General features: G+C 37.4%; 1 long non-coding RNA gene across 1 annotated transcript in view; it reads right to left on the bottom strand.

Moving 5' to 3' along the window:
* Nucleotides 1–4,833: 4,833 nt before the first annotated feature.
* The window catches only part of LOC149197818 (uncharacterized), a 128,065-nt gene continuing 120,393 nt past the window's right edge, over nt 4,834–12,505 (bottom strand). The window contains exon 2 of the long non-coding RNA XR_016254234.1: nt 4,834–5,301. This is a non-coding gene — a long non-coding RNA (uncharacterized LOC149197818). The remainder of the gene's footprint in view (nt 5,302–12,505) is intronic.

The raw sequence follows: 12,505 nt of genomic DNA, 5'->3' as shown, positions 1-12,505 counted from the left end.
TTTTTTGTTTTCATTTTCAGATTTTTTTTCCTTTCTTTTCCCAGTCAAAAGATGGCTCCTAGAGTGAAAGATGTGCAGTTGTCTATAACGCGACTTTTTGAAAGCCTTTCCGGCGGGTTTTTCCAGTCGAAATCCGGCAGGAATTTATTGGAATCGCAAGTTTGATAGCTAGTTTCTGCACAATGAAAACGTCCCAGGGGTTTTTCAGGGTGCTGAATCCAAATATGCAGTTAAAAAACCATTTTAACTGCAACAAATCAAGATTTAACCTCAATTTCTTCCGCCGGATTCCGTCACCGGAATCTCCAAAAAGTCGCATTATAGACAACTCCGAAAGATGTTGCTTGGGCATATGCTGAAATGGTTTATAATCAAATGCATTGCAAATTTTGCCATAGAAAAAATAAAGATGGTCCTAGGGGCATTCATAGGTTGAAACAACACTTCGCTGGTAATAGAGGCCAAATTACTCCATATGAATCACCACAAATTAGGGAGATTAGGAAGGAGTTGTTAAATAGCTTTGAGAAGTTTTAAGAAGAAAAAGCTAGGCAAAAAAAATTAAAGGCTGAAATTGGGAGGAAGAAAAGTATACAACAAATGATGGCTACCAACCCTCATTTTGATTTTGAAGCTTCTTCATCTATCCCTTGTATTAATGCATCCAACCCTTTCCGTTGTGTTCCTCCCTCTTTGGAGTCCATGCGAAAAAAAGAGGGTTAAGGGTAAAATGAAAAAGAAGGGTGATATCAGTATCAAAATTCATTTCATTGTCACACCCTCATTTCCATCAGATGCACATGGTCCTCAAGCTAGTAAAAGTCATATGCAACCCACTCTAGATGACCATTGGAAAAAAGAATTGAGGGAGATTGATTGTGATTACATAACTAGATGGCGGTATGAGGTTGATATCCTCTTCAATGATTCTCGTTCACCATATTATGAACCTATGTTTGATGCCATATTTGCTACTAGAAAGGGTTTCAAAAGCCCTACTATGCATGACTTAAGGAAGTCTCGTTTGTGAAAAAAATTTCCTCCATCGATAAGTATTTGAAAGATTTCAAAAACTCATGGGCAAAAACAAGATGTCCCATCATGTCAGATGGATGACGGATGAAAGGAATCGTACCATCATAAACTTTATTATATTTTGCCCACACGAAACCATGTTTCTAAAATCAATTGATGCGTCTAATAGGGTCAAAGATGGACAATTGTTGTTTCAGCTATTGGATGAGGTTGTTGAGGAAGTGGGGGTGGCTAATGTTGTTCAAATAATCACAGATAATGCCTCTAACTATGTTTTTTTTGATAAATTGTTAGAGGAAAAACACAACTATCTTTTGGACCCCATGTGTTGCACATTGCATAGACCTCATGGTTGAGGATATTGGAAAATTAGATTGGGTCAAGAACAATGTAGATCATGCCAAAAGCACAACAAAATCTATCTACAATCATTCATGGATTTTGACCCTGATGAGGAGACAGACAGGGGGCGGGGATATTATTAGATTAGTCATCACTAGATTTGCAACTCATTGTTTGATATTGCAATCTATGTTTTTCCAACATAAAAACTTGCAAAAGATGTTTTCCAGTGATGAATGGAATGAAAGCCAATGGTCTCACAAACAAGATGACAAAGATTTGAAAAAGAAAGTTAATGAAGAAATATTTTGGAAAAAGGCAACAGAGATTGTGAAGGTTGTTGAGCCACTTACTAAAGTGTTGCGGTTGGTGGATGGGGAAAAATTGGCTACGGGCTTCATTTATGAGGGCTATGGATCAAGCAAAGGAGAAAATAAAGACAACATACAAGGATAGAGTGGCTAAGTATGGGCCCATTTGGGTAATCATTGATGAAAAATGGAACAATCAACTTTTTCGCCCTATACATGCAGTTGGGTATTTTTTTTAACCGAAGGTATCATTATAAAGCTCTAAATGCAGGAGCTTTGGGTGGGGAGGTTAGAGATGGATGATTCATTGCATGGATCGCATGATCCCTGTAGAGAGTGTTCAACTGGAGATGCACCAAAAGGTCACATGTTTCAACAAAGCCACAGGTACCTTTGGCAAGAACCTAGCAAAGATTGCAAGGGAAGCAGATGAGCCACATAAACAAAAATTTCAATTTTCAAATTTTTATTTTGTTAAATTGCTTATAATTTGAAAGTTGGATACAATTTGTTGAGCTAACTCATTACATTACTATGTTTTTTGCAGTGCAATGATGGGAGGTTTTTGGTAGCCATTGTCCTCAATTGCAGAAGTTTGCAATTTGTATTTTGAGTCAAACTTGCAGTGCTACTGAGTGTGAGTGCAATTAGTTTGTCTCTAAGAGTATTCACACAAAGAAGAGAAATTGTTTGGATAAAAAATGGTTAAATGATCTAATCTATGTCCAATACAACATTCGGCTTAGACGCAACCAATTGTTGAACAAGACCTGATTCAGATCCCATTGTGTTGGAATATATTGATCCAACATCAGATTGGATAGTGGAGAGTCATCAAGTAGAGTTTAATTCTGATGAGGATTTTGATTTGGATTTACACATTGAGGTATTACTTGAACAAAATGTTAAGTTGAATGCAAATCCACTTGTACCTACTACCAACCCCAAGTCCTCTAGTTGCAGGCGCTTCCTCTACTCAGACACGACGGAAGCACATATCTCGTCTATCTCAACATGCAGCTACTACGCAGCCTGCTAGTGCTACCACTTCTATAGTTGCAGTTGGATATGATGGTGAGGAGGAGCCATGGGTTTCCCTGTATGACTTTGATTCAGACTCTAAGCCAGATGATGTTGGCCCCTCTAGCAGTAACCAATAGTACTGGTGACTAATGATGGTTCACAGTTTACTTTTGTTGTAAAAGCAATTTTTAGCCTCCTTGGTTATGTGCTTTTGTTTTGATCTCTATATCATCATTCATGTATGTATTGGACAGTGCACTGGGTGCCATTTTAATATAATGAATATATTCATGAGCCTACTTTGATCATATCTTGCCTTCTCTCTATATTCTAAAGCTTTGTGTTTGGAAACATGAATTGAAATCTTTAAAATTATGGTTTTTTATTAAATATATATATATATATATATATATATATATAATGTATTTTTTACGACGACTAAATCATTGAAATCAAACCAGCCGAGTCGATACCGAGTTCGAGTCGGAGTCAAAGGGTCAATCCTTGGCCGTTTCCAAACCGAAGCCGGAGTTTCAAAACATTGGATATAATTACCTTTTTAGGCAATGCCATCGACACTCTACATTAAAGGAAATCATAAATCATAAAGTAATTGAGATTTATTGTTCCATCAGTGAATGCTTTACAGTTCCACATTTAAATTAGAAACCAAGTTAGCTGAGAGGCATGCCCCATAGGCATTTAATGAACGGATGTTGAACTCACGTACCGAGAACGACCATACATGCAGGACAGCCACAGTAGGCCCACAGACGATGGCAACTCCTATTTCCACCTCTATAGCAAAGTTAATGCTGTCTGACATGCAAGGGGAATAGGAGTTGCCTTGCATTAACATGCCAAAGTCAACTTTGAGGGAAATATAAATGCAAGGCAACTCCTATTCCCCTTGCATGTCAAATAGCATTAACTTTGCTATAGAGGTGGAAATAGGAGTTGCCCACAGACGATGCATAAAGATTTAAGAGTGAAGAATCAACCAACAATTTTAAAATTGTAATGATTGCGGCATGAAATGATTGATGGAAAAAATTTCACAGACGATGCATAAAGATTTGAGAGTGAAGAATCAACCAACAATGTTAAAATTGTAATGATTGCGGCATGAAATGATTGATGGGAAAAATTTCACAGACGATGCATAAAGATTTGAGAGTGAAGAATCAACCAAGAATCAACCACCCTCTGAAAAAAGAAGAATCAACCAACAATTTTAAAATTGTAATGATTGAGGCATGAAATGATTGATGGGGAAAATTGATGGGGAAAATTTCACAGAGGATGCATAAAGATTTGAGAGTGAAGAATCAACCAACAATTTTAAAATTGTAATGATTGCGGCATGAAATGATTGATGGGAAAAATTTATGGAAGAAAAATGGGCAATGTGTAGGGCATTCATAGAAAGAAAAAATAGCACTTTTCTATTAATCAAAAAGTGTTTCAATCAGCGTACATCCTTCAGTTTATAAAAAATATATAGATGTTTTTCCCCGCAGCGAAAAAATTAATAAAAAGTCAACGTTAAGTAATCAGGTAATTGTTGTAAGTGTTTCTATCAGCTTACATCCTTCAGTCTATAAAAACTGTATGGATGTTTTAACCTTTCCCGCAGCCAAAAAGTAACAAAAAGTCAACGTTAAGTAATCAGGTAATTAGTTAATTAGTTGTTGGGACACTTGTTATAGTAGAATTTTTATTTTTATTTTTTTAAATAATCTTTATTTCTAACACTTCTCTTAAAAAAATATAAGAAACTTATATTTAAAAAAATTTAAATTAATGTTTAATTTTCAAAAAATTAAGTGAATATTAAAAAAACAAAATTAAACATTTGCAAACTATTTAAAAGTCAAACACTAGTTTGTCAAAGTAATTACAATATACTCTACCATAAGCAAGTATAATAAAAGATAATATAATCAATACATTTAATTAACATGTTATAAATGTTGCGATTGCAACCCAAAAATCATTATCAACTTAAGAGGGCAGGAACAAAATTTGAACAGCAATGAAATGGTATCTGAACATTTTAATGTGATATACTCTATATGATAAAGAAATACACTCACCTTTTCACATTAAAATATTGTCACTATCATCTTAAAAACATAAATTTTCATTAAACATCAGAACCCAAAAGTGACTCCATGAGTCCATTAGATATTAAGTAGTGCAGCTGTACAACATGAACCTGATACAGCCCAAAACAAACATTTAAATGGTTCCGATTACAACCTTCCATGCCCATGTTTTTTCGATTAGGAGAAAAAGATTTCCTTCTAATAATAGCAGAAGGAAAAACTGCTCAACCTTCTTGCAGACAAAATTGCATCTCTGTATTTAGTAACAGAGATGAAAAGCTGACAGTATTCTTCACGATGGTGACATGCTAGTGATTCTCAATTCTAGTGGAACAGAGATCAACAATATCAAGATGTTAACTCAAATGGTCACGATCGTATCTCCAGGTCCAAGTAGTGCAATATCAAACAAAGAGTGAAAGACAATCTCAAGCTTCTGGAGCAAAAAAATCTTCAGGCAAATGAAATTTCAAACCAACCCCCTGGAAGGAAACACAAAACTCTTCAAGTTAAAACAAACTCCGAAAGTGTAGCAAGGAGACAAAAGTTAAGTAAATATAGAAATTTTCATTATATGGAATGTGTTGTCACTTCCAGAGACAGCCTTGGATTGCTTACAAGACCAATCCCTAATAACATCTATCTTTATGTGTCTTATATGATTTTCAAGAAACTGAAGACATCATATACATCTTATGCACATAGTAATTACAAATATACTAATAACAGCTGGATTGGTTCCTTCATCCAAGGATATAAGCCATGTATTTCTGGTATCCTTTCACATATACAACTCACAAGAATATAGGTAAAAACTAGTGGAAGCCAAGTAATTTGAAGACTTGCAGTTTAATCAGCGTTTGCAGAGTAATGAACAAAGAGAGGGAGAAAACTAACTCATCACATAGAGCTTGAAACCTCAAGAATTCTATACTTATCCGAGTTAAAGATAAACATATGGATGTAAGAGAATTTGATGCTATGATTCATGGAGCGCAAATTTAAAGATATAATCTCAAAATTACATACAGGCATGTGCATTAACTAGTCAACGCAAATGAATCCGTAAGAACATATGAGATATTTCTGGTAGCTACCATTGCATGAAATCAGAGAGGAAATGTGAACATAATGGAAGTTTAATAGATAAATAACATATTGTAATACTCTAAGGTTGGAATCGCCACTATTTCATTTATAATCTGAAAGATGCAGATCTGGAATTAACACAATTTCAGAAATTACATCAGTTTTTCCACAGAATTCAGAACCTTTTCTAAGTGTTTCTTCCTCCCTTTTATAAGGAAAGGGGGAGCAAGGAAATCAATTACAAAAATATCTTTTGGCTGGAGTTTACAGCTGTTTGTATGACTAGCTGTCTCAGCGTGAAGCCTCTAATTATTACAACCGTAAGATATTTTTCTTGAGAATAAAACAGAATAATAGCAACAGCAATTGAAAACAACAAAAACAGAATTAATCAGCGAAATTGAAATGACAGTCCTGAAAATATCTCCACGCCACACTTCTTTGTTGGTTACCCATCATGGTAATAACAGACTCAGGGGTGGTTAATCATCAAGGAAAAAGAAAAAAGGGAGTGGCAACTCAAAATTCCACTGATTCTGAAAACCAACCTTCCAATGACACCATCTCAACATCAGGGTGTCGGACCTTATTCCATTGTTCTCTAGAAATTCAGCAATTAAAACCAGCATGTACCTCATAAAATCTTTGGACAAAAATTTTAATGTGTTCCCAACTTGGTAATTGATGCTCAACTCCTTTAATCTCCTCCATGAATCTTCTAATTGAGTTACTGAACTCCTTACCTACTTCTATAAATCATCTGATCTTCTTTATAATCAGCTCGGAATCTCCACGCACAACTAAGCATTTGACATTCACATTCCTTGTTGTTTGTAGCCCAAGGAGCAATGTGTCATGCTCTGCCACGTTGTTCGCTGCCTCAAACTCCGGCTTGGACGAGAGGGGTATCACGCTGCCCTCGAGATGTACCAACAATACTCCTGCTCCATTTCCCTCTTTGGAATTTGCTCTGTCCAAGTATAATTTACACACTTGGTTTTCCTCTGTGCGTTGGTGGTCTAACTGCATCGTTAGAAGTACTTGTGTTTCTTCTAAGATGGTTTCATCTTCTTCTAGGAACAGGCAGGAGAGGTCGTTTTTTTTCCATACACTAGAAAATTTTCAGAACCTTCAGCTGGGGTCACAGTTTTCACATATTTGGACTCTCTGTACAACCTCCTTTCTTCACCTCCAAAAATGGGAACAGTGGCATAAGTTAGATCTAATTTTATAGAGCCCCCCACCTTGGCACCCCAAGACCTAGATAGGAGCATGCCGAATCGAGGGGGAACATCTGCCACTACTATGTCCATCACTACGCTGTTTACAGGGATCTGAGCCAGGTTTACCACCAGATCTTTTATCATTCCCACACATTTGACCCTCTTGGAGTCAAAGGAGTATAGGTCCTTGTAGGGTCTAGTGATCTACAAACCAAGTTGTTCTACCATGGCCAAGGGCATGAGGTTATGCAAGGCTCCAGAGTCCAACATATAGTTATGCAATAAGAGGTCATGGATTACCAGGGTCACATAGAAGGGTGCAATGGAAGAATCAAGTTCTTCAACATGAGGCCCAAAAACAACCATTGGTCTTTCTTCTTGAAGGTTTAAACAATCATGGGTCTATACTGGAGTGGATGGAAGCATGAACTGAGAGATTTGGGCTTTATAAGTGGGTTGTGTTAGCAGTTCAATTAGAGGAACAAGAATCTTTACCTTTTCGAGCTCCTTCTGAAAATTGAATGCAGATTGCCCCTTTTCTACGCCTCTCAGCTCCACCTCTCTTTCTTTATCATTGGTAGTTCTTATCAAAACTGGTGCCTCCTCAACTGCCACTTCTCGATCCTGGCACATCTCATGGTGAGCCATGGTTTCCTATTTCTCTTCAAAGAAAGAGGAATACAAGTTTCCCTGCATCTCATGTGTATCCGGTGGTTGTTCACCAGGACCATCTTCTAAATACAGAGGAGGAGGGATCTAATCAAGTCTATCTTTTCTCTCCCTTTGAAGTATCTATAATGGTGGCCTTCTATACTGTGGGTTATAACCTCAGTGGTTACCTTGAGCATCCTATTTAGGGAGACTCTTGTGTTCAAGCTCAAGCTTCACCAACTTGTGCAATAAACTCTTAATAAGCCTATCCATCTCTTCCCACTTTAGATCTAGTAATTCTTTAACTTGACCAGAGGAGGATGCTTCTTCTTTCCCCCATATCTTCTCATGAGGTTCATTCTTTCCTATTGACTTCCCTACCAAGGTGAAATTTGCTTCAACCTCAAGAGCATCAACTTGGAGTTGATCTAGAGTACGAGACTTCCTCTCCCTCAGGGTAGAGTCAAATTCGAACTCAAGGGCTCCCACAAATACTACACGAGCAGCAGCTTGAGGAGGCTTTATCTCAATGGGCAAGTTATTATACTACTTATTGAATCTTTTTATGAATTATGATATATCCTCTTCAGGCTTCTTCCTTATAGCATTGAACTCGGTGAAGACATATTCATGATCTCTCTATTCACCCCACTTTTATGTGAAAGAGTTTTCGAGTTCTTCCCAGGTGGTGATAGATGCATTGGGTAGGGCTTTGAACCATTTTTTGGCTTCTCCATCAAGGGATTGCACAAAGAGTCTCAAGACCACATCCAATTGTTCTACATTTAGATTTTTAGCAAAGGCACAAAATATTTCAATGTGTCTCTGCGCAGTATTTTCATCTTCCCCATTGAACCTAGGCAAAAGCTTTAGGTAATCCTGGGGCATAGCACTTAGGAGTTGAGGGAAATCAAGAGGGGCATATTTATTCAGTAAGAACCCGGAACAACCATCTGGATTAATGGAGGAGGATTAAGATTTACAGGAGGAACTTGGGTCAAAACCACAGTGGTTGGAGTAGCTAGACTGAGAGCAGTGTGAATATTGTTGTTATTGAGGATCTCTTTACCTTTTCCAATCTCAGGAGGAGGAGGAAATGAAACTACAAGAGTCGTTACTGAGATTTCTTCCTCTTTGATCTCTGCTTTGGGGGCACGATGCTCTAGATTATCTTCTGCAGGGTATGTAAGGACCTTAGGAGTTAGATCTGAGTCGTGACTGACAATGTGTTGGGAGTTGGATGAGGAGGCTTCAAAGGATGATGAGACAGTAGTATAGGTAGTAGGAGTTTTCTCCTTCTAGAGTCTCTTGGAAATTAATTTCTCTGGATCAGATACAGAAGGGTTTTTCTGCTGAGAGGTATCTAAGCAAGTGTGAGTCTTTCTAAAAGCCAAGATGATAAATGATAATAAGATTTTTGGAGTCGCCAAGGTGATAAGGATACAATCAAAACGTCTTTGCTCACCTACACAAAGAGAGTTTCACTTGTCGTATCCCAGGGGAAAAATCCTTCAATACATTCCCTGGCAACGATACCAAAAGATGTTGTCGCTTCCAGAGACAACCTTGGATTGCTTACAAGACCAGGCCTAGCAACATCTATCTTTATGTCTTATAAGATCTTCAAGAAACTAGAGACATCATATACATCTTATACACATAGTAATTACAAATATACAAATAACAGCATGGATTGGTTCCTTCATCCAAGGATATAAGCCATGTATTTCTGGTATCCTTTCACATATACAACTCACAGGAATATAGGTAAAAACTAGTGGAGGTCGAGTAATTCGAGGACTTACAGTTTAATCAGCTTTTGCAAAGTAATGAAAGAAGAGAGGGAGAAGACTAACTCATCACATAGAGCTTGAAACCTCAAGATTTCTATACTTATCTGAGTTAAAGATAGACATATGGATGTAAGAGAATTGGATGTTATGATTCATGGAGCGCAAATTTAAAGATATAATCTCATAATTACATACAGGCATGTGCATTAACTAGTCAACACAAATGAATCTGTAAGAACATATGAGATATTTCTGACAGCTAGCATTGCATGAAATCAGAGAGGAAATGTGAACATAATGGAAGTTTAACAGAAAAATAACATACTGTAATACTCGAAGGTTGGAATTGCCACTATTTCATTTATAATCTGAAAGATGCAAATCTGGAATTAACATAGTTTTAGAAATTACATCAGTTTTTCCACAGAATTCAGAACATTTTCTAAGTGTTTCTTCCTCCCTTTTATAAGGAAAGGGACAGCAAGGAAATTAGTTACAAAAAAAACTTCTAGCTGGAGTTTATAGTTGTCTATATGACTAGCTATCTCAGCATGAAGTCTCTAATTACTACAACTATAAGATACTTTTCTTGAGAATAAAATAATATAACAGCAACAACGATTGAAAACAACAAAAACAGAATTAACCAGCGAAACTGAAATGATGGTCCTGAAAATATCTCCATGCCACTCTTCTTTGTTGGTTCCTTATCACTTTCAGCATTTAACAGTATGGTTCCTTCTCTTTCACGAAGTGGGAGCAGTTACCCACCATGGCGATAACAGACTCAAGACATTGAAGTCTGGAAATCGGTGATTGTTGATAGCATGATGGACGGAGAATCCAAGGAACATAACACAAGAGCAATGAAAGCAATCTTGAATGGGCAACCTGATTCTATGAAGGCCAATTTTGAAAAATGTTCATCAGGAAAAGGCATATGGGATAAACTTCATGATCTTCACTCAAAAAGAGCGTTGACAATGATCTCTAGTCAAGAAAATGATGGAAAACAAGAAGGAAATTCAGAGCCCATCAAGGGAGCTGAAGATAACACTGATAACATCAAGGCTAAAGAAGACCTAGAAGATGAAGAGAATGAAAAAGATTTTGAAGAAGATCTCCACACTAAACTTATGGCTGCCATGGAAGAGATTAACAATTTGAAAAAGGAAAATGAGGAACATAGGATGAAAGTGCAAGTTGGTGACCAGGACAAGACAAGGAAGGAATTTGACCTTGTCAAGCTTCAAGTACAAGAAAGAGACAAAGAGCTTGCCAAGATTAAGGAAGAAATTCATCCAAACAAGAGAAAGCATCGTGAAGAAGTCATATCCATGACAAATCAATTGGATAAGGCAAAGAAACATGAAGATACCTTGTCAAGCCACCTCGAACAAAGGCACAAGAGCTTGAACAAACTTGAAGCAAAGATTGGTCAATACAAGGAAGAGGTCTCCTACCTTAGATCTCAACTAGAAGAAGTAAGGAAATAAGCACAAGGAGCTGAGAAGGTGATGGAAGCTCATAGAAGGACAAGTTGATGAAGCAGAAAAGGAGAGAAACACCGTGATATGCCAACTAGAAGAAAAGGATGATGACATCATCAAGTTAAGAGCATAAATCATCTCACTTAAGGCCCAATCATGTGAAGCAACCAAGATGAAGGAAAAAATGGAGATCATATTCTCAAAGAAGGATGAAGAATGTAAGAAAATGAAGGAAGAAATTGTCTTTCTTAAAGAGGAAGTTGACTTGTTGAATAAGAACTTGAAAAGTTCTCAAACCCTAGATGACATCCTAAGCCATCAAAGGTCTCCCCTCGATAAATCGGGTCTTGGCTATGCAGGTGAATCCTCAAGCAAGAATGATGCAAATCCTAATGCTTCAAACAACAAAGATGTGAGAAAGCCTAGAAGAAGTTTTGATGCTCCCAGTTCCAGCAAAGGCAAGGAGAAGAGTCAACACAACTATGGAAGAAACCCTCCTCCAAGAAGAAATGCAGATGGTGTCAAGGATGCAGGAAGCAATGGTTACCATCAAAGGATCCCATGGCAAAAAGACTTCAGAAGTACATCAAGACATCCTTCTTCTCCCAGGTACCAAAGTATATTTCTTGGTTATTGCTATTCTTGTACAAACTTTGGGCACATGGCAAAAGATTGTAGGGCATATCACAAAGATAATTATACTGGTCCCAGCCAATCTCCGAGAAGCAATTTTGCAAGAAGTCATGAATTTTTATACATGAACAATATAGAGTGCTTCAAGTGTCATAACATTGGACATACGACACGTATTTGTAACTCGACTTGGGCACCTACTCAAGCTAGAACCATGCCAGAAATGAAAGTTACACAAGTATGGAAAAGGAAGCAAATACAATCCAAAAATCGCTTGAAATATCCAGCCAACAACACGTGTTGTTGACCTGATCCTTGATAATCTAAGTATTTAATGGGGAGGCTCTATCAAAAAGAAGACCATGCATACAGCTAGGAGGAGCTTATGATGATTAAGCATTCTTGTAGAAGCTAGTCATGGATGGATCCTATGAGAACCTTGATGAGTCACACTTGAACACTCATCCGTTAATAGATCATCTCTGGGGAGTAGCTCCATTGAAGAACATGATCTCTTATCTATCCGATGAATTGTTATTAAGATGTCTTCCACTTGATCAACTAGGCAGGTAATCTTTCCTAAGCCAGAGGAGGTTGTGCATGCATGAGAAGCTGGTTCACCACATGAAGAAATACAAACATATCATGGACCACATTGCCAAAAAGAAGAGCACCATGACAGGGGGAGTAATGTACCTATGAAGAACTACTATTCATGAAGAAAAGAAGCAGCTCAACAGGGGGAGTTCTTGGACAACTCGTTTGCCATTGATGTCAAAGGGGGAAAGAATATTTGAAAGGGCAAGA

This window comes from Pinus tabuliformis, chromosome 2_2, assembly GCF_031772625.1.
Source record: "Pinus tabuliformis cultivar Carrire ecotype Pingquan chromosome 2_2, CPIR1, whole genome shotgun sequence".
NCBI lineage: Eukaryota > Viridiplantae > Streptophyta > Pinopsida > Pinales > Pinaceae > Pinus > Pinus tabuliformis.
Note: the sequence above shows the minus strand (reverse complement) of the source record. Positions and strands in the feature narration are given on the sequence as shown.